The following is a 24007-nucleotide window of genomic DNA, read 5'->3' on the forward strand; positions in this document are numbered from 1 at the left end:
CCACGCCCGAGGCAGGATTCGAACCTGCGACCGTAGCAGTCTTGCGGTTCCAGACTGTAGCGCCTTTAACCGCACGGCCACTTCGGCCGGCACAGAAGTGCTCCATTTCTGGAATCATTATTGCTATACTCCTCATGGGCCGTTTCCCACGAACATTTGCAGTCTTTAAATTTCTCGAGAAACTCTGTCCTCGATTACAGGAAATGTATTCCCAATTGCAAGTTTGAACCACTATCGGCCGTATATTGGAATGACGACAGTAAAACATGTGCCGGACCTGGACTCGAACCAGAATTTCACGCTTTACGTGAGCGGTCGCCTTAACCGTCTCGGCTACCCGAGCACGAATTACATGCACATCAAGACTTCCATATGTCATCGCCCACTCTTAATAACTCAGGCACTGCTATTTCTGTCCTTAAAGTTTCGTCCACCTGGCACTCTTTCATGCATATTAGAACAGCATTTAATCACGTGGTCAGTGACAAAAGACACAACAGCGTTGCAGACAGCACAAACTGTTGGATGGAGTGGTTGGAGGGGAGGGATCGGTTGTCGCGTGGTTCTACCCGCCCGACATCCCGACAAGGAAAGTTCGACAGCTGTTGGTCAAAACGCCACCATGCGTCAAATTTCTCGGTCTGTTTGTCGGTTGGAGCGTGAGTAAGGCCCTTCAGCTCTATCTCATTGTTCTCTCCGTTGCTCTATAGGACACCATAGTCCGCCCACGGTAGCTGAGTGATCAGCGCGACAGAACGTAAATCCTACGGGCCCGGGTTCGATTCCCGGCTGGGTTGGAGATTTTCTCCGCTCAGGGACTGGGTGTTGTGTTGTCCTAATCATCATCGTTTCATCTCCATCGACGCGCAGGTCGCCGAAGTGGCGTCAACTCGAAAGACCTGCACCCGGCGAACGGTCTATCCGACGGGAGGCCCTAGCCACAAGACACTAAAACTATAGGATACCTTAAAGTGGTGAGATTATCGAAATAGGTAGTAAATAGCTATTTATTTTGCCAGCTGCACTTGGCGGTTCGGAAATATTACTTTTTTAAAAAAAATATGGAAAGTCACCTCACAAAATTGCCGCCAAGGCTCTGTCAAACGCGCTTTAAGATAGGGCACTGTAAACATAGCTTCAATATTTGATTGTAGCATTGTCACAAGCTGTTTTAGGTACCAGGTGACGGGCTTTGTGTAGGCAATACATGAAGACGGGCTTTGTGTAGGCAATACATGAAGACCGGAACTAATGGAAGGCAACATCGAACGAGAAGCCAGATTCGAGACGGTTTCGTGACCTGGCCTTTGGGGACGGAGGCATGCCCCAGACGTGGGTGCCGGCTCGTGTGGACCGAGAAATGGCCCGTGCGGCAGCGCCCCATCGGCGCGTAATGCGCTGTTAAACACGTAATGTGAAATTGACGCCGGGGAAGCGAGCAGGCGAGACTCGGCGGGTGTAATTGGAAGTGGGGGCGACGCCGCCCAGCCCCTTGCGCCGCCCCTCGCCAGCCACTCAGCGCACGATCCGCGCCGCCCGCTGCCGGTCACGCAGCCTCCGCCGCCCACACGTGTCTCCACGCCCCAGTCTGGTAGGACAGCGCGCCTTCACCAACGGGTCAAGTAGAAGACATTCTCAGCAGCACACGCATGTACTCTTCGATGTCTAGTCCAAAACTGATATGTAGGATAATTATAAGGATTACGACTTCAATACACTAATCAGCAAAAAGTATGGTACGAAAGGTTTATTAATTATTAACCGTGAAAGATTCGTGTAAGGAAAAAGCCCCCAACTTTGCTTGATATAGGAAATTCCCCATTGGGTGCAAATGTCGCACCAAGGTGGAATGATCAAAGCTCATCACATTCGCCAGTTCTGGGGCACGCTACATGGATCATTGTGGATTAGTAGGTCTGAACAATCTTCATCAAACTCCAAAGGTCTTCCTGAAAGAGGAGAGTCCTTAAAACGAGATTACCATTTTCTCGCTGTGCTCGGTTCAATGTATTATCTCAAACCGCGTCTAACATTCTGCGCGGTGTCTGTTTGTTCTAAGTCGTGTCTCCCTACCACTTTCTCGCAATGACGCTCTGAGCGTGTTTTTTAGGGAATTGACTAGTTTGAACCTGGGACCTGTTGCTGGTAAGGAGACGCCAGACCACACATGACATATAGAGTTCAGAAGAGTTCAGTGAGACTAGCGATGATATAATCAAATACTTAATGATTTCAGCGTCAGCTCCACTGCACTCCCTGTAAAAGAATCTTAATACCAACTAAATTTAGTGGAAGGGGTTCAAGGCTTTCCTATTTTTAGTTAGCTGGTAAAATAACGTCGAAAAAGCAGTTTACCATTGGAAATTTTATTCTATTCACAAAACATTGTTTATAAATTGCACTATTGATAAAAGGAAATATTTTAATACAGGATGATAAAAACCAACTGCATTCAACAAAAATGTGAAAGAATATTCCCTGAACGGGTTTCCAAGTTCTATAATGGATCGAAGGATGACCTATGCCATCTAGATTTATGTTAAGTTTCATAAAAGAGAAAACTATCAAAATGGTCTACAGTGACCCTCAATTATCTTTAATTACTTATTTAACTTGTCGTAAGTTACAGTGGCTGATGTGGCTTCTCAATAATTATATAACAGAAAAATCTTCGCGTTTCAGATTTTAGCTTCAAGTAGCAAATGTGAATACCATGAGCTTTAATTGACGATCGACACTAGTATTACGCAAAAAGGGGGTGTAACAGATGAGACTTCTGCTTTATGCGCTGTTATGCGGCATCGCGTGCGTTCATTACCTTGTCGTTGGTTAGGCAGCGTCAGGGGCGGCGGGCGGCGCAGCTCCATACAGCTCGCCGTCTCGGAAGCAACTCTCTCCTAACTTCTCCTCACTACAATTTACCGAAGTTGGTTTAAAAAAAGCTATCTGGCTGTGTTTTCAACTGACCAATCAGGGTCTCGATGTTAACCTTAAGCTCCGCCTACAAAATTCTGTCCATCCAATGAGAAACGTTATACTTTTCGTGGTGGGGCAATGTATTTAACGTTTGCAACGTAACAGAGACGCGAAAAAGTCTCACGCTAAAACTTGCAGCTAGTGTGGCCCTTTTAGTGTTATCGTAAGATCTATACTGTTCTTCTGGAGGGCTCTATCTTTTAACATGGGCTGGAGGGCTCTATCTTTTAACATGGGCTGGGGGTGATTTTGGCGGTCGGCTGCCGACGTGGGTGTCCATCCCTTATCGTAGGGCCTCCCAGCCTACACGATTCTGCTCTCGGCTTCTGTTCTCGTTTCTCCCCTCAGAACTGCGTCTGTTTCATGGTGGGAAGGTATGACATGCAGAATGAGATTTTCACTCTGCAGCGGAGTGTGCGCTGATATGAAACTTCCTGACAGATTAAAACTGTGTGCCCGACCGAGACTCGAACTCGGGACCTTTGCCTTTCGCGGGCAAGTGCTCTACCATCTGAGCTACCGAAGCACGACTCACGCCCAGTGCTTACAGCTTTACTTCTGCCAGTATCTCGTCTCCTACCTTCCAAACTTTACAGTAGCTCTCCCGCGAGATACTAGCAGAAGTAAAGCTGTGAGTACTGGGCGTGAGTCGTGCTCGGTAGCTCAGATGGTAGAGCACTTGCCCGCAAGAGGCAAAGGTCCCGACTTCGAGTCTCGGTCGGGCACACAGTTTTAATCTGCCAGGAAGTTTCATATCAGCGCACACTCCGCTGCAGAGTGAAAATCTCATTCTGGAAACATACCCCAGGCTGTGGCTAAGCCATGTCTCTGCAGTATCCTTTCTTTCAGGAGTGCTAGTTCTGCAAGGTTCGCAGGAGAGCTTCTGTGAAGTTTGGAAGGTACGAGACGAGATACTGGCAGAAGTAAAGCTGTGAGTACTGGGCGTGAGTCGTGCTTCGGTAGCTCAGATGGTAGAGCACTTGCCCGTGAAAGGCAAAGGTCCCGAGTTCGAAAATGGTTCAAATGGCTCTGAGCACTATGGGACTCAACTGCTGAGGTCATTAGTCCCCTAGAACTTAGAACTAGTTAAACCTAACTAACCTAAGGACATCACAAACATCCATGCCCGAGGCAGGATTCGAACCTGCGACCGTAGCGGTCTTGCGGTTCCAGGGTCCCGAGTTCGAGTCTCGGTCGGGCACACAGTTTTAATCTGCCAGGAAGTTTCGGTATGACATTCATTTGCGTTCTTGTGTTAGTCTGTGGAGTTCCATTTGCTCACTCGTTGATCGTATTACTTTGGTTAATTTAATGTCAGGATTTATTTGGAGCTATGTGACATACTGCCGGATCTGCTATCATGTCAGGGTTTTCATGGAAGGTATTGGATTTGCCTGACATCTTACACGCGATGCAAACGGAAAATTAAAAGCAAGGGCGGTAACAATAAGAACGCTGTGGAAATTCCGCTGTTAAATGCAGAGGAGAGAGCGAACAGACGGAAGGAGTAAATTGAAGGTCAGTACGATGTGGAGAACTTATCTGATGACGTCATAGAAAAAGGGACAGAAGTCGAAAGTGAAGAGATAAGATATCCTGTATCAGAATCACAGTTAAAAAGAGATCTGGAAGACTTAGGATCAAATAAGGCAGAATGGATGTTTAACATTCCATCGGAATTTCTAAAATCATTGGGTGATGTGACAACAAAACGACGATTCACGTTAGTGTGTAGAATGAATAAGACTGCAACATACCATCTTACTTTCGGAAAAATATCATCCACACAATTCCGAAGACCGCAAGAGCTCATAGGTGCGAAAATTATTGCACTTTCAGTTTAACAGCTCATGCATCCAAGCTGCTGACAAGAATAATATACAGAAGAATGGTAAAGAAAATTGAGGCTGTGTTAGATGACGATCAGTTTGGTTTTAGGAACGGTAAAGGCACAGGAGAAGCAATTCTGACACTGTGGTTGATAATGGAAGTAAGACAAGAAAAATCAAGACACGTTCATAGGATTTGTCGACCTGGAAAAAGCATTCAACAATATAAAATGGTGCAAGGTGTTTGGAATTCTGTGAAAAACAGAGATAAGCTATAGGGAGAGACATGTAATATACAAAACGTACGAGAGCCTAAAGGGAATAATAGGAGTGGACGATCAAGAACGTAGTGCTCGGATTAGAATGTGTGTAAGACAGATTTTCTAGCTTCCCTACAACGTCAAGCCTCTGACATTCCTCGCCCCGATTCACAGAATTTTATACTTTGCTTGGTTATTCAATCATTTTCTCATGGTCACCTCCCCTCTGGCAGTCCCCTCCCGAAGACCCGAATGGGGGACTATGCTGGAGTCTTTTGACAGTGGAGAGATCATGACATTTTTTCAGTTGTAGGCCCCATGTCCTGTGGGTACACGTTGTGCGTCTTCAATACAGTAGTTTGCATTGTATTCTGCATCCTCACCCCGTAGATCATTGCTGACTCTTCCGTCTTTAGTGGTAGTTTCCCACCACAAAGACAAGAGAGTGTCCTGAACCTCAGTCCAATCCTTCACCCTCTTTGACAAGTCCGTTGGCAGAATGAGGGTGTCTTCTTATGGCGGAAGTCTTCGGCTGCCATCATTTACACCTACTTCTACATCAACATCTACATCTACATGGATACTCTGCAAATCACATTTAAGTGCCATGTAGAGAGTTCATCGAACCACCTTCTCAATTCTCTATTATTCCAATCTCGTAGCGCGCGGAAAGAACGAACACCTATATCTTTCTGTACGAACTCTGATTTCCCTTGTTTTATCGTGTTGATCGTTTCTCCTTATGTAGGTCGATGTCAAAAAATTATTTTCGTTTTCAGAGGAGAAAGTTGGTGATTCGAATTTCGTGAGAAGATTCCGTCGCAACGGAAAACGCCTTTCTTTTAAATATTTTCCAGCCCAAATCCTGTATCATTTCTGTGACACCCTCACCCATATTCGCGATAATGCAAAACGTGCTGCCTTTCTTTGAACTTTTTCGATGTACTCCGTCAGTCCTATCTGGTAAGGATCCCACACCGAGCAGCAGTATTTTAAAAGAGGACGGACAAGCGTGGTGTAGGCAGTCTCCTTAGCAGATCTGTTAGGTTTTCTAAGTGTCCTGCCAACAAAACGCAGTCTTTGGTTAGCCTTGCCGCACAACATTTTCTGTGTGTTCCTTAAAATTTAAGTTGTTCGTGATTGTAATACCTAGGTATTTAGTTGAATTTACGGCTTGAAGATTAGACTGATTTATCGTGTAACCGAAGTTTAATGAATTCCTCTTAGCACTCATGTAAATGACCTCACACTTTTCGTTATTTAGGGCCAACTGCTAATTTTCGCACCATTCAGATATCGTTTTTAAATCGATTTGCAATTTGTTTTGCTCTTCTGTTGACTTTATTAGTCGACGAACAACAGCGTCATCTGCAAATAACCTAAGAGGGTTGCTCAGATTGTCTCCTAAATCGTTGATATAGATAAGGAACAGCAAAGGGCCTATAACACTATCTTGGGGAACGCCAGAAATCACTTCTGTTTTACTTAATGACTTTCCGTCAATTACTAAGAACTGTGACCTCTCTGACAGGAAATCACAAATCCAGTCACATAACTGAGACGATATTCCGTAAGCAAGCAACTTCACTACAAGCCGCTTGAGCGGTACAGTGTCAAAACTACAAGCCGCTTGCGTGGTACAGTGTCAAAAGCCTTCCAGAAATCCAGAAATACGGAATCTATCTGGAATCCCTTGTCAATAACAATCAACACTTCATGTGAATAAAGAGCTAGTTGTGTTTCACAGGAACGATGTTTTCTAAACCCATGTAAACTGTGTGTCAATAGACATTTTTCTTCGAGGTAATTCATAATGTTTGAACAAAATATATGTTCCAAAATCCTGCTGCATGTCGACGCTAACGATATGGGCCTGTAATTTAGTGGATTACTCCTACTACCTTTCTTGAATATTGGTGTGACCAATGCTTATTATGAACGAAAATTTAAGCGGTGGCGGTTTCGAAACCGAGACCCAGGACGATTTTACTACTAATCAAATACGCTACCCCATTTTTAATCTCATTTTGTTCGTTATTGTTCGATGCATTTGTTCGGGCTGGTCGTCCTATGAAACCTGTTCAGGTTCAGAGTCGATCTGTTCATACAGTTTTTTTTATTAGAAAGAGTAAATAGTTCAAATGGCTCTGAGCACTATGGGACTTAACTTCTGAGGTCATCAGTCCCCTAGAACTTAGAACTATTTAAACCTATCTAACCTACAGACATCGCACACATCCATGCCCGAGGCAGGATTCGAACATGCGACCGTAGCGGTCGCGTGGCTCCAGACTGTTGCGCCTAGAACCGCTCGGCTACTCCGGCCGGCTTTCCTTTTTAGCTTATTATGTCGCGACATTTTGTTATTGGCAACGACATTGATACAGAAAAGAATTGAGTGTCCGTTGCAGGTAAGACATTATCAGAGCTTACTTACAGACCTCACCTGCTAGGAGATTTCTTTGTTTGCAGTGAAATAGATTAGACATGGACGCATTAGCCACTGTGATTGAGCATTTCTGCGAGAAGGTCAGTTTCATTTAATACTGTTGATGTTCAGAGTTCCTTTTATTATAATCTATCAAGTGAAATAGTTTTAATTTTATTTTATATTTTCCACAATTTCCCCTCATCAAATCTTTTCATTAGATTCCTCCAACCGCTATATTGGTTCCGCTTTTTTTATTTTTTTTATCTGTAGTCAGATGGCTCTCAAAAGCTTTCATGGTGAGACCTCACTTTGCAGCCGTTAACTGTCTGGTGTTCTAAGACGAACAAAAACAAATTAATCACTGTTTTGGGTGCACTTACCGCATTAAATCTCTCAGAAAATCCAAGCTTTGACAACCACCACATTGTCTTCGTCACGAAAACACCTGATAATAAAAGAAGTAATGGAATCGGACAGATTCGCTGCGACCTACAGTTGGAACAGCTACAGAGTCACCATTCAGATACACAGAACAGAATTTTTGTCACCAATATACATCAACTCAAAAAGTGACTGTGGTGCGGTGTAGGGTTTGACAGTAACCACTCTCCAAATTTTAAATGTCATTACATTGTTAGCACATACATGAAATGCTCTAAAGTACCATGAATTTTGTTCACTCGTTTCATAGCTAGTGCAATAATCTGCGTTCAGTACCTAGAATGAACTTAGTTTAAGATTTTCAAGAGATAAAATAAGACATATTGCTTATTACCGACAGATGTCACAGCTTAGAAGTCGCTCAATGTTTTTGTATGGGGAAACAAGGTGAAGTTACTGTTTCATTTTTTATATATATACTGTACTCGATCGTTTTGTCGAATCTCTGTTTTAACAAATTTTAGAAGGGACGTGACAAAACGTGTAAGGTGTCAGACAAATAACACACCTTACACGGAACTCCTGAAACAATTCTGGTTAAATTGACACGTCACACGACATAGGTACGTGAAAGTGTACGAGTTTTATTATGTACAAATGGAATGAACAAGCCGGCATTTCATGAATATAAACCACTAACACAATAGTAATTGCACGCACGTAATTTTCCAATACTGAGCTACAAGATGCAGTTCTGAGTCATGGAGAATTTAAAGATGGCGACGACTGTCCCTTGTTCAGTTGAAACCTTCTCAGTGGCATATACAGCAGACACAATGCGATATCAGAGCTGCTGGGCAGGCTGGTGGCAAAAGCCGCACTTGTCCCTACTTTTAACAACATTTCGGGAAAACGTTGTGCTGGAACATGGCTGAACATGACAGACAAGAGTCCAGTGAAACCCAACTCAAAACACTGGTGACTCAACGTAGCTACCTGTGTTAAAACCCCCGTAGAAAAAAGCTGTTTGTCTCATTTTTATGTAGCAGAAGTTAAACTCTGCCCTATGAAAGAAACGACACCTGTGATAGGCTACAGAAACTCTAGTGGGTCGAGTTATAACAAATACGAACGCTCTGATTGGTCCAAAAGAAAACGCGTGGCCACCAGCTTTGACATAGGCAATTGTCGACAGAAAAATTCGCTCTTCTCTTACAGCAAATCGTCGAGTGTTTGAGCAAAGCGACTTGCGCTGTGCTGAGATGGTTGCGAGAGCAATTATGTGAACACTTATTCACAGGCTCGTATTAACTCTTACGGAGTTAAACTGGAAAGTCTCCTAGTGCAGAGAATTGCACCGAGCAGTGACTGTTGACGCTTGCGAGCAATTTGAGGGCAACGACGTACACGCTATTCCAGCCAAATAGTGTGTGCCATGCCAATCAACCAAGCTAGGGAATAACTAGGAGTCTCGGCTTCACTGAAGACGTAGGAATTGTATCAGATTGGTGTTTAACAGTTGAGAGAGATTTATAATAGATTCTCAGTTTCACAGCTTGTGCCAACAGCAGCCACTGCTGCCGCAGTCACGCTGTGCCAAAAAGTGATATTCAATTCACACACGGAACTGCGGTCATCTCCGTCACTCCTATTTTTCTACACATTCAACCATGACCTGTAGTTAAATATATTCACAACTGTCAGGCCTAACTGAAGCAGAAACGTGAGACATCTGATCTAACTAAAAGGACTGATGAGCCACAGCAGAGTGATTTATACTCTGAAGTTATTGAACTGTTTTAATTGTGCAGTTATATTTTTAGTGATATTTACGTACCCTATATGGACCCCATTCAATTTTGGGTATTTTCATTGTGCATTTTTAGAATTGATATCTCTTGCCCCGATTGTGAAATGGTTCAAATGGCTCTGAGCACTATGGGACTTAACTTCTGAGGTCATCAGTCCTCTAGAACTTAGAGCTACTTAAACCCAACTAACCTAAGGACATCACACACAACCATGCTCGAGGCAGGATTCGAACCTGCGACCGTACCGGTCGCGCGGTTCCAGACTGTAGCGCCTAGAACCGCTCGGCCATCCCGGCCGGCCCCCGATTGTATTTAGTTTGTTTGTATTTTATCGACCCCAGACACGGTCATCAACCATCTTACTGTTAAAGAACCTTAGAATTGTAGGAACTTCGCTTCACAGTTGTGAAACCCCAATATCAATTTTTTACCATCCTGCACGTATTACAGTTTCGACTGATATGCCATAAAGACATACTTGGAAAAAAATAAACCTTCATATCGAAAACCTGTACACTAATTTCTGTTAGCTATAACGTTTCCTTTACAAGCGTTTTTAGTGAAACCGACATTGAGATAACTGTCTAAATACATCACTCTCCATACTGCTGCACTCTTCTGATCTCTGCATGATGAGCTGGTGTCTTCCTACCTTGCAGGCCATGGATTCTCCAGCAGAAGGAGGTTCTTACTCATTGGTCTGAAGAAGACCACGGTAGTGGCCGAAACCGGTCACCGTAATAAATAAATTGTGATCAAGACTTTTTTTGATAGTAAATACTCACAGAGCGTCCTTGCGCAACTATGGTAGGAAGATAGATCACAACCAGTCTCACACATGTTAGAAACGGCTTACTAGTAACTTAATGTGTAAATATCCCAAAAACCATCGAATATTGTCCTAGATCATGCATCAATCTAGCGATTTAGCACACAGTGAAATGATTTTAGCGATGAAATTCGTACGAGTACTCTTTCAAGTGGCAAACGTTTAACATTCGTACAACCTTAGGGGAACTAAAATACACTCCTGGAAATTGAAATAAGAACACCGTGAATTCATTGTCCCAGGAAGGGGAAACTTTATTGACACATTCCTGTGGTCAGATACATCACATGATCACACTGACAGAACCACAGGCACATAGACACAGGCAACAGAGCATGCACAATGTCGGCACTAGTACAGTGTATATCCACCTTTCGCAGTAATGCAGGCTGCTATTCTCCCATGGAGACGATCGTAGAGATGCTGGATGTAGTCCTGTGGAACGGCTTGCCATGCCATTTCCACCTGGCGCCTCAGTTTGACCAGCGTTCGTGCTGGACGTGCAGACCGCGTGAGACGACGCTTCATCCAGTCCCAAACATGCTCAATGCGGGACAGATCCGGAGATCTTGCTGGCCAGGGTAGTTGACTTACACCTTCTAGAGCACGTTGGGTGGCACGGGATACATGCGGACGTGCATTGTCCTGTTGGAACAGCAAGTTCCCTTGCCGGTCTAGGAATGGTAGAACGATGGGTTCGATGACGGTTTGGATGTACCGTGCACTATTCAGTGTCCCCTCGACGATCACCAGTGGTGTACGGCCAGTGTAGGAGATCGCTCCCCACACCATGATGCCGGGTGTTGGCCCTGTGTGCCTCGGTCGTATGCAGTCCTGATTGTGGCGCTCACCTGCACGGCGCCAAACACGCATACGACCATCATTGGCACCAAGGCAGAAGCGACTCTCATCGCTGAAGACGACACGTCTCCATTCGTCCCTCCATTCACGCCTGTCGCGACACCACTGGAGGGGGGCTGCACGATGTTGGGGCGTGAGCGGAAGACGGCCTAACGGCGTGCGGGACCGTAGCCCAGCTTCATGGAGGCGGTTGCGAATGGTCCTCGCCGATACCCCAGGAGCAACAGTGTCCCTAATTTGCTGGGAAGTGGCGGTGCGGTCCCCTACGGCACTGCGTAAGATCCTACGGTCTTGGCGTGCATCCGTGCGTCGCTGCGGTCCGGTCCCAGGTCGACGGGCACGTGCACCTTCCGCCGACCACTGGCGACAACATCGATGTACTGTGGAGACCTCACGCCCCACGTGTTGAGCAATTCGGCGGTACGTCCACCCGGCCTCCCGCATGCCCACTACACGCCCTCGCTCAAAGTCCGTCAACTGCACATACGGTTCACGTCCACGCTGTCGCGGCATGCTACCAGTGTTAAAGACTGCGATGGAGCTCCGTATGCCACGGCAAACTGGCTGACACTGACGGTGGCGGTGCACAAATGCTGCGCAGCTAGCGCCATTCGACGGCCAACACCGCGGTTCCTGGTGTGTCCGCTGTGCCGTGCGTGTGATCATTGCTTGTACAGCCCTCTCGCAGTGTCCGGAGCAAGTATGGTGGCTCTGACACACCGGTGTCAATGTGTTCTTTTTTCCATTTCCAGGAGTGTATTTGCTGTCGCGTAATCATTCATTCTTTAGGTCATAGGTATTAGTGCTAATATTTCCTATTGTGACAACTTCAAAATTAGCACTATGATATAGATATCTGTACAAACTGAAGCTAATGACTCAAGCTGCCATATACAGATCTCATCTAATGAAAAGTGCTCTGAATTTGTATACATTCAACGGACTGACAGGACATTCCCACACAATGTAATTTACATAGCACTTCTCTTATAACTATGTGGCCACAAAGTCAAATACAGTAGCCCAACGATTTCATGCCCTCGTTACGCTGTATCTCAATATTAATCAACACATAATGCGGTACTTTGTAATACGATAATTATAATTACCCTATGGTGGTAGGTACTTACTAGGGAAATGGTCCAATCCGACATACCGAAACCTACCCTGAAATTTTTTCTGTGTGAAAAGAATACAACGAAAGAAATATGCTGTTAAAAGTTGCTGCTAAGACGCATTACAAGTATTTTTTGAAAACTGTTGAAGTTATTGTTTCTTGTCGCACGGATAACTGCTTATGACAGTGGTTTGTACAGGCCTTCCTGCCTAGCGTTCGATTGGCCGTGACGAGAGAGCGTAGCGCCGGGTGGTGCTAATATACAGAGGGACAGAAGTGAATCTGAAGCACCTAAAAAAAGTGTCGCGTACCATTAATGTTTTGAATAACAGACAGTTAGTATCAACAGCTAAACTGCTGCATGTGTAATTCTTTAATTCTTACAAAGGGGACTAGCAGACGACTTCCATCAATCGTGACTTGATTTACTGAAACGAAATATTTCTTACACATACACCACCTTATAACAATTTCTATAGGATAGGTTTTACAATAACTTTTGAATAAGATATATCTTAGTAACAATGAATCACTTCCTTATTTATCCCCCATATTAGTCACAAAAATGTCATTTTAACGACGAAAACAAACGGTTAAACCAGGTCAACCGGACGAAAGAAAAAATACCGTAATGCTTTCAAGCAGATCACAGTAATCACTAGTTTTATCACACACAATTGGGGTGGAGCAAGAAATGGTCCTGGCTGTTGCTCTGTTTATTGTGCTGTATACCGAGCAAACGTAAAGCTATTCGTAAAATGTGCTAACGCGAACTGATAAGGCACAACGACTGAAATTTAGGTGTATTGTCCTCCTGATAAACGTCAAATGACATGGAGCTATAGGAAGTTACATTACGGACAATTTGCTTAAAAATATTCCTGACAGTCAAAAAAGAGCTTTAGCGAGAATCACATTGGTCGTTTCGCATGAAATCTGAATTATATAAATAGTCTTTTCGTCGTCTTCTCAAAGACAAAGGTAGCGTTTTGTCAAGTCCAAGAGTCCAACTTAAACAATGAATTAATGTCCGCAAACGGTTAGAAATCGTTAAGAATGAAATGTTAGAAACTGTTCTTTCCTATTTTTCCAGGTTCTGATGGGTTGATTATAAAATTTTTGTCACTAATCGCTTCTTTTTTTATTTTACTAACTGTTCGTCTAAAATTGTGAGCCATACGTTTGTGACTATTATAGCGCCATCTATAACAAAGCGAAAAAAGTGGCCAAAGTAAAACATTCATATTTCTTTACGTACTACACGAATATGTAATAAAAATTGGAATTCCTATTTAAAAAAACACAGTTGATATCCGTGTGACCTATGGCAGCGCCATCTAGCGGGCCAACCATAGCGCCATCTGGTTTCCCCCTTCAAGTTAGACGAGTTTTGTTCTTTGTAGTTTTTTCATTTGATGCTCACTTCGCGAGACATTTGGCCCGGTCACTATCAATGGACCACTCTGTATAAAGCAGCAAAAAAAGTAATCCACGCATATTTATCACTGTTGTTGTTGTATATGAATGTGTCACAGCGCTAATCGACTGCACAACAGTCTTTTTTTTCACCTCAAAATGATAAAGCGTGGTCTGGTTATAGTTCTTTCATGAAACCTTGTTGATCACTATTAGTCACAGCAGATGTCTAGGTAACAACAAGCTTCATCTTCATGGCAGCTGTGAATTAATGGCATCTCCTCTACACTTTTACTTGAACTAAACATCATTGCTTTGTGACCTCCTATACTACACGATTTCTTTAATTTGCTTAACCACGCCGAAAACGACTTTAAATCAGCAATTTTCATATCAGTTACGATTTGGAGGACCCACTATGGTAGATCTTCATCAGTAATAGTGCACTGCCTCACGAGCAACTCTACGTAATTCATATCACAAAAAAACTTCTGTAAAGAACTATTGTTCACGTTATTTATTCAAGTTTAGGGGCTTAAGGTGGCTATTAATTGGGCTGGGGGGATTTTGTAGCCACCCTGTACAGTAAATATTTTCGATAGTTTTTCTTTCAGATTTATCTGAGTTCCTTTATGGCGCGTATTGATCAATCCGTGTGAGTCTGTCTCCGATTTTATTCGGTTCACTGTCAGATTGCATGAAGCAAAACCGAGTTTGCCCAAGTAATTAACATTAAGTGCGAAAACCAATGAAAATTACTTCATTTTAATTGAATCAACTGTGGGTTCTTGGTGAAACATTGTAAATTAACGAAACAAACACTGTTTTTTGCCTTGTTTCACAATTTTGTTATTAATGTTATTGTACAACCTAGGTTTCGGATTATAAGCATGTTTTCAAGTACATTACCCATTCCAAAAGATGATAATGCATAGATAAACGTGATGACAAGGCAAAGATAATTATAACTTCTTAAGGTATCGTTTCACAGTATAATGTAAAATTACGTCAATGACCATTTTTAACAAATTACATACCTAATTATACAATTCAGCAATTACACTAACACGACCAGTCTAAAGTTATGCATCAGACATGGACTTTTCAAGCAAAACTTTGGGCCGAGCTCCACCATAGTCAAAAAGTTCTTGGCTGATGTATAACTTTAGTCCAGTCATGTTAGTGTGATTGCTGAATTGTGTAATTATGTATGTAATTTGTAAAATATGGCCATTGATGTAATTTTACATTAAGCTTTGGATCGATACCTTAAGAAGTTGAGATAATTATCTTTGCTTGTCATCATGTTTATCAGTGCATTATCATCTTTGGGAATCAATAATGTACTTGAAAATGGGCTTATAACCCGAAACCTAGGTTGCGCAGTAAGATTAACAATAAAAATGTGAAACAAGGAAAAGAAGTGTCTGTTTAGTTAATATTACTTCAGTTTTATCTTGATTCTTAACACTTATGCTACTGCAAATGCAATTGGTAATTGCTATGGGTATCAAATGAGTTGAAAATTTGAGTGAACAGTAAGTGCCAACAATTGTTCCAGACAAACTATCAATCAAAACTAAAATTCGCTATACAAATTACCATCACACTGAGTTGTGTTATTTGTTTACCTACCCGACGTCAAAGAAGGATACGCGCCTGCCATGTTGCGCACACGCAACCCGCTACACCTCCGATAGGGTTGTATATTTATCCGGCTGCCTGATGGAGTACGAATTTGGCAGTTTCCAACATTTTTTAAAAAGACAGTTGCAGTGCGGCTTAACAGCTAAAGATAAAAATAAATCATAAATGTGGAGTGTCGGTCACCGCTGTATGCCTAATGGGCCAGCTGTATAATCGCTTTTCGCCGTTTTTCCATTTCCTTTCTGACGCTGTTCTCGTTCTCTAATTAGCTCAGCACTGCACATTTTAGGCTTTTCGGATTCGTTTCGATGCGAGCATTCCCCCGGAAATGCGTTTTCTAAAATTCGTAGCAGAGTAACGAGTCGTATGAGACAACCTTGTTTCTCTACTCGTGTTTTGTAATTTTCATTTTAGTACCGATTTTCACTTACATTCCAGTGAATATTTTTATAGTCTCTCTTAGGACCCTAGCAGAGCGCTACAAGCTCTTCACTTGCACTCGAATCAATTTTCTAACTAAACGCGTTTCTACACTACACTGATTTATAGCTTTACACGAAGCCAATTCGTAGCAAACAGGTGCACGCGCCTATGCTGGTACGACACAGGGCGCAACCAGTGTTTACTTATTATTGGTCTTGTAGTTATTAGTGATTCAAACCTGACGATATTTCGTCACACAAAAAAGTCTGATAGACGAGAGAATAGAAGTTTTCACGTCAATAAAAAATAAATCGGCAATTCTCATTGCGAATCCCACATTTTTATTGCAATTTTTGACAAACATCCTAGTATCCATGCCCTCTTTCAGGACTGAGTTCTCTAGTTTGAAGTGTGGACTAGAAACAGTGTCTGATGAAACAACGTTTTGCACTTGTTCGTTTTGCTGCTTTCGACGACAGCAGATTTTTTTGTATTCCTGTACTTGGAGTGCTGCTGATGTTCGATGCAGCGCTGTAAAACTGTTCGAATAGACCGGTTCACTGAGCTACTGCCACATTATAAATACCTGCAAACCTTAGCCCACGACCATTTTTCACACGGCGATACTTTTCTGTTATTTTCCTTAGAAACTGAAAGACGCTTTTAATTCCACATCTGGTTAAGATTCCCTCCAATTTTACTTGATGCTGCTCCTCAGAACGAAAGGAAGGCCGTACGCTGAACTTTCTGAGCTGCATGACAGACTTGGATGACAGCTGATTTAATTTCGTGTGACAGACAGCCATTTTACCTGAACGCGGACATTAGGTCGTTTATTTCGGCGCTGAGAGTGTTCTCGTCCGATACACTTCTACCTCCATGTATCAAAGTTTTCAGCAATGCTCTCTTTTAGCTGGTTGATGCAAACTGTAACCGTGGAAATTACGGTCTGTGTGGATCGGTTTACGTAGCTTATAGTGTCCAAGCCGAACGCCTAACTTCTGCTCAATTAGGACGTCTAAAAAGTGTAGCTTTCCTTTTTTCTCCGTTACCGCAGTGGATTTTATGAAGCGACGTACTTATGATCAGTGGCTTTCCAGGCGAACACAGTGGTCGTTATTGGATCGGATTTTCTTCGAGAATTAAAGCTACAGATGCACTGAGAACAGTTTATACAACAAATCCGTCGCGAAAGATACCGTCACTAAATTTTTTTTGTTTAAAATTCAGTAAGCATGGGGTAAATGTTTTTAATTGGCGAAAACGAACGGTAAACCCTCATAAAGTTGATTAATATATAATTCTACGAAAGCTTACGTAATGTAAGTTCCTGGACCACGCATTCGTCGATTATTTCATTTGTTTAATTCTGTTTACATTAAAAGTTTATCTGCTTTGAATAAGAATGGCATAACTTCGTAAAGACTTTATTGTACATTTCACATATTTATGTCGCTCATAGTCAGACAGAAGACATAGTAGTTTATCTCTCACGTAATTCTTGCCCATTATACAGAATATGTCTTATTACTATTTAGGCTACGCAATCTATCATTTTATTCGACTTTTAAAATCAGTTCCATCACTTTAGCTAAGGCATATTTCGTTATGCCCATATAATTTACACAGCGTCTAAATGTCTTTGCTGGTTTAGAATATTTGGCCACTTTTTGTTTGTTTTGGTTACGCATGTGAACCAACGCCAGATTTCTTTAATGCTGATCATAAGTGTGCTTTGCACTAAAACCGAGGATGGCGTTTATTAAATCAATAATTAGTGAACTGTTCAGTACATATAGAGTACACGCGCAGCGCAGCGAAATATAGAAATGTACAACAAAATATTTGACTAATGCGTCGCTAAGAACTATACACATCGTATAAATCAGCCAAATTATATGTTTATTCATTCCAAGATCATTTTCCGTATGTTTTCTCAAATTATAAATCTGTTTTATATGTTTACTGCATTTTAAAAAATTGTTTTCTGTTTATTGCTGATGTGAAATACCAATATTCTTTGCTATCATGGTGAGTATGTCGAAATTTGTAGACATGATCTTGACAAGTTGTCAGCGTTTTACAACACTAAAGTATCACATAATTTAAGTTATATGCTGAAGTCCATGCTGAACGTTGTAAAAGGTCGGTAACTCGCGGCCTCCTGTAGACTGGAATATCTTTAGTACACGACCTTGATAACTTTAATGCTTTAGTTTCAATTTCGGAAATTTATTTCGTGTAATATTTTAATTTTGCATGTAATTCTCCAGTCTGTTTCGTATAGCATATATTCAGGGTCAGTATATTTTTTCTGTGGATACATTGTCAGTGAATCTAGTTTTTTACGTCTATTTATCAGTTTTCTGTATAACACTAATTATTTGTAGAAGTCTCCTTTATCTAAATGATGTACCACAATTGACATGTGGTGATCCGTGTAGCTCGTAAAGCATATTAATTATATTACACATCAAAGGTCTTGTAATTACAATTGCAGTTGATGTAGCATATCGAATTACCTCACTACATACAATCGCGTGCAAGTAAAAATGCTATAACTTAATTAATACTAAATTAATCTCCATGGCCACATTAAAACAAGAATAACCTCATGCGCAACCATCACAGAATGATTTTAATTTAAGAAACAACCTTTACATCCAAATGCAAGTGAATGGGACGCATCATCAAATTGTTTTTCTAATTTTACGGGAAAGTAGTTCTTTCACCTTTCAAATGCTTTCTTCTCGCACACCCAGTCCAATCAGATAATTAAAATTAACTATTCCAGATCTAAATATCTGGTGTTTTGCGATCCATTTAAAATTTTAATATATTTATTTACATTTTAATCTGGTGTTCAGCCTACAACAAAAATGCTTTTGAACAGTACATGAGGATGTCGATACTGGTGATATCAAGGAATTTTTTGCTGAGCTCTCTTACAAACGATGCGTGTCTGCCATCTTCGTCTGCAAATTGAGTTTTCTCTGCAGTTTTAGACCGATCACATATTATCCATGTTGACTTTATTCCAATGTGATTATTGATAATATAAGCTCGTAGGCTTCCAGGACCAGTGTCAACTTGAATAAAATGGTTTTCAGATGCTATGCAACATCATTGTACTCTAAAGCAGCTAAATTATCCAAGTTTCTACCGCATTGCTGCCGTGCCTTTCAGGGCGGTTTTATGATGTTTGATTGTTTAGAAAACAAATCCACAATAAGTAGACAAAGTTTGCTGAAATTCATGAATTGACATATAACAATCCAGTGGTTTTCAGGCAGTAAACCTGTGAACTTTCAATCCTGAGCTACCCAGTCCTGCTCAAATTTTCGTCGGAAGTTAACATAATGAAATTGTCGTTTTGTAAAGAGACAGTTTACACGGATCAGCCAGAACATTATGACACCTATCGAATAGCCGGTATTTCCACCTTTGGCACGGATAACAGGGGTAATGAGGCCTGGGTACGTCGCTGGAGTGAGTTGGCAACACATCCGCACACAGGTCACCTAATTCCCGAAAATTCCTGGGTGGGGAACGATAAGCTCTGATGTCACGTACAATCACATCCCAGATGTGTCCGATGTGGTTCAGATCTGACTAGTTGGGAGTGGGGGGAGGGGGGCAGATGGGACATGGAGCATTATCTTGTTGAAAAATTCCACTGCCATCGAGAAACATGATCTTCTTGAATGGGTGTACAGGGTATGCAATCAATGTACGATACTCGTTGGCCGTCATGGTGCCTTACACGAGCTCCACTAAACATGGATGCCCACATTAATGTTCCGCATAGTATAATGGAGACGCCACCAGCATGACTCCGTCCCACAGTATAAGTATAATGGAATCGCACCCTCCCATTGGCATGATGAAGAAGGTATAGGGATTCATCAGACAAGCAACGCTCTGCCACTGCGCCCACGTCCAGTGCCAATGGTCACAAACCCATTTCAATCATAGTTTCTGATGTTGTGGTGTTAACATTGGTACATACATGGTCCGATTGCTGAAGAGGCCCATTGTTAGGAGTGTTCGGTGCACTGTGTGTTTAGACACACCTGTACTTTGCCCACCATTATAGTCTGATGTTAGTTCCACCACAGTCTGTCGCCTGTCCTGTTTTATCAGTGTGCTCAGCTTACGACGTCCAACATCTGTAATGAGGGTCGGCCACCCAATCCCGCCGACGTCTGGACGTGGTTTCACCTTGGATTCGCCACATGTTGAAGACACTCACCGCAACACTCCTCGAACACCCGACAAGTCGTGCCGTTTCAGAAATGCTCGTCCCGAGCCTCTGGACCATCACAACCTGACCCGGTCACACCAAGATAGACCGCGCACCCTTGCCATTCTACAGACTGACAGCACGCTCACTGACTCTACATGCACCATGTGTACGTCTGTTTGGCAGTCATTTCTCACCAGGTAACAGTGCTATCGCGTGGACGGGAGGTCAGAGGTCATAATGTTCTGGTTGATCAGGGTAATTCTCACAAGAAAGTAAAAACAATAACTAGCCACTGTTAATAATTCTGTTTACTGAAACGGACCTGCGCCATTACCAGTTTCGAACAGACAGTTTTATTGGCCCGCAGTTCAAGTGTCAATGAGCTGTTCCCTTGGAAGACGACGGCGTGATGAAGGAGGTACCGGGATTCATCAGCTCATGCAGTGCTCTGCCACTCTGCCAGCCTCCAGTTTCTTTCATTTAGCTTACTCTGAATTCGAGATGTTGGCCAATTTTAGTAGTTGTGAAAGTTTCTTGGGTGGTGGTGCCCCACAGAAAAAACAAATTTTAGAAAAATTGCCGCTTTATGTTACTCAGACCTGGCAAGGAACGAAACTGACATAATCAGTTAACAGAAAAGTTAACAGTGGCATAAAATGACTCAGATTTTCGATTCAAGTAGTAGAAAATAAACTGTTGTTATTTTAGAAAGCCGTTTACGCTCATTATTACTTTGGGTCGTCGTTGACACTGTGGAGTCTTGTATCAGGGGAAGTTAGGGAGAGGATGTTGTTTGGTGGACGGTGTCCTTTTTCTAAAACACAATCATACACATGTATTAACAGGGCTCTTTATTCACAAGAACAAGAAAGCTTCCTTAAGCAAGTTGTGGCACAAGCTCCCCCCGTAATAGCCAACGTTAGCCTCACTGCTGGCGAAGTACATGTCACACTACAAACACTACACTCTTGTAGTCCGTGACACGAACTGCCAGACGTCAACTAGAATAGTGACTCTGTCTGTGACTGGGCTAGCTGACTGTGGCTGACTGGGTCCTCTGGTACACGGCGTCGCCGTTGGCGGCTCGTTGCTTGCGAGTCTGTCGTCGGCCTTTTCCCCTGATAGGCGTGCTTGATTCAACACCTATTATCGACCTTCTTGGAACCTCTTCGCTGACCGGTGTGCTGGCGACAGCTTACGCCAGCACATTCTTTCCCCCTAAAATGCTGCTCTGTTGTCGTGTAAGGAGGCTGCGAATGACAGCATGCAGAGGGCAGGGCGCTGGACATAGAGATGAGCGAGGAGCGCTGACATGTCAGCTGCTCGTGGTGTAGTGATTAGCGTTGCTACCTCTGGCTCACGGGGTCCTGGCTTCGATTCCCGACCGAGTCGAGGGTTTTACTCCGCCCAGGTTCAAATGGTTCAAATGGCTGTGAGCACTATGGGACTCAACTGCTGAGGTCATTAGTCCCCTAGAACTTAGAACTAGTTAAACCTAACTAACCTAAGGACATCACAAACATCCATGCCCGAGGCAGGATTGGAACCTGCGACCGTAGCGGTCTTGCGGTTCCAGACTGCAGCGCCTTTAACCGCACGGCCACTTCGGCCGGCTCCGCCCAGGGACTGAGTGTTTGTGTTGTTACTATCATCTGGGAAAATGGCTAGGCTAAACAGTGAAAACATTTGAAATTTGTACAGGTACAGATTGGCACGCTACTGAGCGCCCCACAAACCAAAAAATTGTCAAAATCGAGATGTCAATGCACCATTGATCGATTCTGAACAACAAGAGTATATTTATTGTGAAGTTGCCACCATTTTCAACAGTTAGACCTAAAACTATGGGCAAGTACTGAATTAAGTCTCCTGAATTAAACACGCCGGCAGGTATTTTCCTTCAGTACTCAACCCAAATCGCCCCTCTTGAAATGAAGGTATGCACGTTAAAAGCAGTAGTAGCGGAACATGATGATTTGACTTTGCAACAAGCTTCTAGAAACAAATGACGGAAGGAACTCTGATCTCTTTCTGATATGAATGAAATTTAGGTAAGAGCTTATAACCACTATCTTCTGTCTTCCATTTTTTACGATTTTACGACGGAAAGATATGTTTGTCCTTTCTTTGTTTTACATTTCAGCCTCAGGTCAAACGAACAGTATCTTTAAAGGTTACGAGTTAAACATTATCAGATGATATGAGTATGTTGGTATCCGATAGTGACTTGGTAATATTTCAAAGCCGGAACTGTTCCTCTTCAGTGATTTGCACCTGAAACATACAATAAAAATTTACGAGGTTATCGTTACGATTACCTAAGGCAGTATTTAAATTTACTGTAGCGTTTGTAATCTTGAATTAAATTCAAGTTCAAATTTTGGTTCAAATGCAGTTTACTTTTAAACGTTTAACACATCGACTTCGTCTCGTACTCAGGTGGTTTCTAGTCTGGATCTAAGGCTGTATTACTATAGTTTTACTGGATAGCTAACAGCATCATCTGCGAAGAGCCTGAGATTGTGACGTACGATCAGCTAAATTATTAGTATATAAAACGCACAGTGATGATGTGCACTCCTACTCCTCTGGGGCATACCAGATATTACTTCCATGTCTGCGGCCAGGGTGAATTCGGGCCTAGTGGTCTAATGGCGCAATGTTCCATGGTCGTCTGCAGTGGTCGTAGGTGTTTAGCTTTGTATTGTTGTTGATTCGTTTTTAATCGATTTGTGTGTCCTTTAGCCTCTTTATGGAGAGCTAGGAAACACTTTAACTGCCATCATGGTGGAGGCTTCACAATTAATTGGGCCCTACCACACGAAGGGTTCAGTACAATCACATGGTTTCAATAAACCTGCGAAGATGTACGTAAATCCGATGGCAGTGTGCTCCATGCACAGGGAAGGACAGACAAAGTCAACAGTATCGGAATGCCCGGTGAACCATGGCGATTTCAGTAACTCTATCAGTCCGTTGAACATGATTGCTGCACCAAATCAACATCATGCACCCGGTCAACCATTCCCACTTTCAACACAAAGATGGATATCATCTATACCTATAGCGGATTCCGACAATAAATTCTCGGTCTATCCATCAGCCCAGATGTTTTGGAATCCCCTACCGCGCAAAGGACGGCGATGGAGAGAACACGATATCTCGGTAAAGACATGAATGATATTATTCGTATCCACAATGCCAATAATGAAATGCTAGGCTGAAAGTTCTGGAATGTGGTAAACTAAAATTAAAGTGCTTTGGCAGACGAGCCAAAGATTACTCACCAAGTGCTCGTATCCAAAGCTAGCTCGGGTATGAACTTTCTTTTGACCGTCTTAACTGGATTGTTGAGCGCTGTGAAGAAGTCAGATGTGTTACGTATTATTACGACGGTGCTTGTGTCAATGCAAATGATTATACATTTCCAGAATGAGATTTTCACTCTGCAGCGGAGTGCTAAGCCATGTCTCCGCAATATCCTTTCTTTCAGGAGTGCTAGTTCTGCAAGGTTCGCAGGAGAGCTTCTGTAAAGTTTGGAAGGTAGGAGACGAGGTACTGGCAGAAGTAAAGCTGTGAGTACCGGGCGTGAGTCGTGCTTCGGTAGCTCAGTTGGTAGAGCACTTGCCCGCGAAAGGCAAAGGTCCCGAGTTCGAGTCTCGGTCAGGCACACAGTTTTAATCTGCCAGGAAGTTTCGATTATACATTTGCTGTCCATGATATCCGTCCAGCAATTGACTTGTGGGAGAACGTCTAGAACCGTATTAGGGCGTCATATGG

The 24007-nt window shown here is 42.8% G+C and overlaps 1 pseudogene; it reads left to right on the forward strand.

Moving 5' to 3' along the window:
• Positions 1-23011: 23011 nt before the first annotated feature.
• Positions 23012-23663, forward strand: LOC126474237 (holocytochrome c-type synthase-like; annotated as a pseudogene).
• Positions 23664-24007: the final 344 nt, after the last annotated feature.

The sequence above is a fragment of the Schistocerca serialis genome, chromosome 4, assembly GCF_023864345.2.
Source record: "Schistocerca serialis cubense isolate TAMUIC-IGC-003099 chromosome 4, iqSchSeri2.2, whole genome shotgun sequence".
Lineage (NCBI taxonomy): Eukaryota > Metazoa > Arthropoda > Insecta > Orthoptera > Acrididae > Schistocerca > Schistocerca serialis.